This window comes from Hevea brasiliensis, chromosome 3 (genome assembly GCF_030052815.1).
Source record: "Hevea brasiliensis isolate MT/VB/25A 57/8 chromosome 3, ASM3005281v1, whole genome shotgun sequence".
NCBI classification, from domain to species: domain Eukaryota; kingdom Viridiplantae; phylum Streptophyta; class Magnoliopsida; order Malpighiales; family Euphorbiaceae; genus Hevea; species Hevea brasiliensis.
In genome coordinates this window covers 52,283,681-52,288,997 of record NC_079495.1, presented here as the reverse complement: position 1 = coordinate 52,288,997, position 5,317 = coordinate 52,283,681, and positions in this window count along the sequence as shown.

Here is a 5,317-nt window from a genome sequence, read left to right as displayed (position 1 = left end):
TAGATACCTCCCACTGGCAGAATTTGCATACAATAATAGCTACCAAGCTAGTATCCAAATGGCCTCATATGAAGCACTGTATGGGAGGAAATGTAGAACTCAGGTGTCTTTGGACTGAATTGGGCAAAGACAAAGCGGTGGGGCTGGACACAGTGAAACAGACTGAGGAGAAAGTGAAACTAATCAAAGCCAACTTGAAGGTTGCCTCAGACAGACAGAAATCTTATGCCGACCTGAAGAGAAAAGAAATAGAATATGTGGTTGGCGACAAAGTGTTCCTCAAGGTGTCATCGTGGAAGAAGGTATTGAGGTTTGGAAGAAAAGGTAAGTTGAGCCCTAGGTTCATTGGCCCATATGAAGTCATTGAACGTGTGGGTCCAGTGGCCTATAGGCTAGCTTTACCACCAGAGCTGGACAAGATCCACAATGTGTTCCACGTATCCATGCTCAGAAGATACCGCTCAGATCCTTCACATGTCATCTCCAGGGAAGAAATTGAAATACAACCGGATTTGACATATGAAGAAGAACCCATACGGATCCTAGCTCGGGAAGTAAAAGAATTGAGGAACAAGCAGATTCCACTGGTGAAAGTGCTTTGGAGGCACCACAACACTGAGGAGGCAACTTGGGAAAGTGAAGAGACGATGAGGCAACAGTTCCCTCAACTGTTTGCATTAGGTAAATTTCGAGGACGAAATTTAAATTAGAGGGGAAGAGTTGTAACGCCCTCCCAGTAGCAACTCCGTACATTCTACTGTTCCGGTGACCGGTGTCGGTCCGGACAGCTAGAACGTTCGGAAAAATATTTAAACTAAAGTGAGGAACCATAATTAACTCAAATATTAAATAGAAAAATTTAGTAAAAATTTTAGAAATAAAATACAACCAAGTTAAATGAGCCGGTGCCCAAGCGATGGGTAACCTAGAGGGAAGTTGCGGTTCTCGCAACTAGGAGCCCTAGACCCGGGTAAAAATTCATAAAATAATTTTTGGGACTCCAGAGCAGGGTCATTGAGGTTCCTATGGCATTAGAATGCCAAGAAAATATTTAGAAAAATTTTTCAATCGGTACAGACAATTTTAACCCGTTAAGCCAAACGGAGGGCATTTTGGTCATTTTGCCTTCAGAGGTGATTTTTGGCCGACTTGTCCAGTTGAGTAAATAATTATTATGACATAAAATATGAATTAATATTGATGAAAAATTAATTTAAAGTTAGTAGAAAAGAAAAGAAAAGAAAAATACAATATATGCAATTTATGACATCATTGTCATGTCATTTAAAATTGTCCACCAATCACCGTACAACCAATACACTTAAGACCAATAAAAGAGGCTGAAAATAGAAGAAAAAAATTCATCTTCTTCCCTTGGACCAACCAGCCGAAACCCTTCTCCCCATCTCCCTCCATTGATTTCAACCAAAGCTTCATTTCTCTCATCTTTTCACCATAAATCCTCCTACTCTTTTCACAAAAATTCATCCTTGCACCTTACATAACCTTTTGGCAGCCAAGACGAAGAAAGAAAGTGAAGTTAAGCTTGGGAAAATTCTACCCTACAAGAGGTTAGTGCATAATTATACCTAAATCCCTTTCATTCCATGTTAAGGACTTAAAGTGAACAAGAATTTGTAAATTAAATGAAAAGAATCCATGTGTATGTATACCATGAATTTCGGCAGCCCTAAGGAAGGAATGAGTTTGATTGTTTTAATGGACTTAGAGTGAATTAGAGATTATGTTTAAAGTGTATATATATATATATATATATATATATATATATATATATATAAGGAAATTTGTGAAAACCTTGACTTTGAGCTAGGGTTTGGGGGTGAAAATTTGACTTGGATTATGAAATTGTTAAAGAACATTCTAATGGTCAATTAGTGACCATTTGAGGTTAGTTGACCATAATTTGGACTGGAATATAACATGGCAAAGTGAAATGTGTAGGCTGCCTAGTGACAGCAGCAATGAGGCTATGATTCCAGCCCACTTGGACAGCCATAACTTTGGCTGTGTAGGTCCAATTGGTGTTTGGCCAATTGGACATGAAACTAGACTTATAATGTCAAATTTTTGCTGAAGAAACCATGCCCAAAAGACCAAAGTAAGAGGACCAAAAGTTGGCCCCAATCCGGGTACCCTGCAAGCCAATTCTGCCGAATGACCAAATGAATGGCCATAACTCACTGTAGAAATGGTCAATTGACCTGAAATTTTTACAGAAATAAGTTAAGACATAGAAAAACAACTTTTATGAAGAAACTTACCCCAAATTATGACCAGAACCTAACCCAAATGGTAGTCACAGTCACTGTTTATGGTACTGTAGATTTGGTAATTCTGCAGTTTTTCCAATCCGGCCAGCTGTGGGTTTTGGACTATATCTGGAGCTACAAAACTCCAAATGGAATGATTCAAAAAAGGAAATTCAACTAGACAAAATAAGAAACAACTTTCATGTTTACCATTTCCTCAAATTCCCACTGCAACAGTGCCCAATGGAACAGTAAATTTGGGCTACAAAAACTAAAAATTTTGCTTCCCTTGGTTTAAGCTTAGAAATGGTATTAATGCTTAATGCCAATAAGTTTTAAATGCAAAATGTGGTATGTTGGGAGTGTCAAAACCAATGTACCTATTTTCTATCAAAAAGTCAACATTTTTGTTGACCAATGAGGTGAATAGTGACACAAAAACTTGAAATTCAAAAATTGAAGAATTCAAAAGTATCAAATGCCCTAGTATACCTAACAAGATTGGTTTGGATAGTTTGGCATGCCAATAGGGTTCAGTTAGCAGTACTGCACATGGCAATATGCCATTCTGTGATTTCATGGCTTTTAGCCATTATGACCTTGTATTGAGATGTGGCCTCGTGCCTAATATTATTTACAGCTTGTTAACTGTTCTGTTGCACACCGGGAGATACATATGTGACCGATGGTGTGACAGCTCGAGGTACTTGATACCCAGTGCCAGTTTACCCGTTTATCCAGTCTAGTAATTTAGTATAGGTTACTTGGGCAACCAAATGAATGAAAGTGGACAAAGTTAACGAAATAAATGGATATACAAATACAAAACAAATAAGACTTATACATTCAATGCATATTTATTTTCTGCTATTTTCTTTTATTTTATTATTGCACCACTAAGCATTATTGCTTAGCGCGTTGCTTTTGCCACGCGTAGGTTCTGGAGATACAGATCGTGAGCCTAGTAGACCGCAGACTGGGTGAGTCCATCCTGCAGTTCTGCACAGTGTCCGTGTCACCTCAACTTCTGCAGTGCATTGGTAGGACACTAGGTGTCATTTTGGTATTTTGTAACTAAATTTCTATTTTCTCATATGTAAATGAACTTATGTAATGTATTTTGAGGTTCATGTAAATAATGAAGATTTATGGTTATGTATGGAAGTAATTTGAGTATTTATTTGTTGTTCATATATGAGTACCCTGAGAAATGATGATTGAGAACTGAAATTGAAAAAAATATTGAGTTTGTGATAAGATATGAATATTGGAAGTGTTTTTAACAGGTTCTGAAGAACTGTTTTCTCCATTTTTAGCCGGTACTCTGCCGGATTTTCTTTAAAATTTTCGGAACCTCAAATAATTTACAATTTCGATAAATGGCTCAAATATATTATATTTCACAAATTATATTCAAAAGCATGAAAAAAAAATTAATTAAGTTAAAATAGAGTGTGCCGGTACACCGTGGGACATTGCTTACTTGGGTATACTGTACACGGGTAAGGGGTGTCACAGTACTTGATACTCAGTGCCAGTTTACCCGTTTATCCAGTCCAGTCATCCAGTATAGGTTACTTGGGCAACCAAAAATGAAAGTGGATAAATTTAATGAAATAATGAATATAACAAGTACAAAATAAGTAAGACTACAAATACTCATCGAAAATTTGTTTGAAATGAGACATCAATACAATCAGTGCATATTTATTTTCTGTTATTTCTTTTTATTTTATTATTGACACCACTAAGCATTATTGCTTAGCGCGTTGCTTTTGCCACGCGTAGGTTCTGGAGAGACCGACCGAGAGCCCAGTAGACCACAGACTGGGTGAGACCTTCTGCAGCTCTGCATAGTGTCCGTGTCACCTCACTGACGTCAGTGCATTGGTAGGACACTAGGTTTCATTTTGGGTATTTTGTAATTAACTTTTATTTTCTCATATGTAATTGAAACTTATGTAATGTATTTTGGTATTAATGTAAATAGTGAAAATTGTGTTTATGAATGAAAAAGTAAATATTTATTTATGACTTTTACATGATTATCATATGAGATGAATGATTGAGAAATGGAAATGTCGTTGAAAAAAATATTGAGATTTTGTTGATGAAATGGAGTTTGGGATTGATTGAAAATATTGGAAGTGTTTTTCACAGGTTCCGAAGAACTGTTTTCTCCATTTTTAGCCGGTACTCTGCCGGATTTTCTATAAAATTTGCGGAACCTCAAATAAATTTATGATTTCAATAAATGACTGAAATGAATTACATTTCACAAATTGTACTTCATAACTATGAAAAAAATAAATTAAGAAGAATAAAAATGATTGAATTAAAATAGGGTGTTCCGGTACACTGCGTGGCATATCTTACTTGGCTACACTGTAGACGGTTAAGGGGTGTCACAAGTAATACTCTTTCAGCCCTCTGTACATTTTAGTTCCACCAGGATGCATAGCAAAAGGAGACTCATGTGCTTCCTTCACAATGATCTGTCTCAATTCCACATCATTAGGAATGCACATTCTACTCTGATGTAGCAATAAACCATCATCTCTCACAGAGAATTCAGGTTTCTTGCCCTGCTGGACTTCTTTTAATAGCTTCTGATATTTTTTATCATTCTGAGTAGCCATTCTGATCTGATCAATCAACACTGGCTGTACATGCCATACAACTACTGTCTGTCCCTCATCATCAATCTCCAAACCGGCATGCTATGCTTTCAATTCATGTACCATGGACAAAGGAGAAACTCTGAGACTTGCCATAATCTTGCGACTTAAGGCATCAGCCACTACATTTGCTTTCCCTGGCTGATAGTCTATTAAGCAATCATAGTCTTTAATCACTTCTAACCATCTCCTCTATCTCAAGTTCAATTCTTTCTGGGTTCCCAAATACATCAAGCTCTTGTGATCTATGTAGATATAACACTTCTCCCCATATAAATAGTGTCTCCAGATCTTCAGAGCAAAAACAATAGTTGCTAGCTCCAAATCATGCGCCGGGTAGTTCCTCTCATGCAGTTTCTGCTGGCGTGA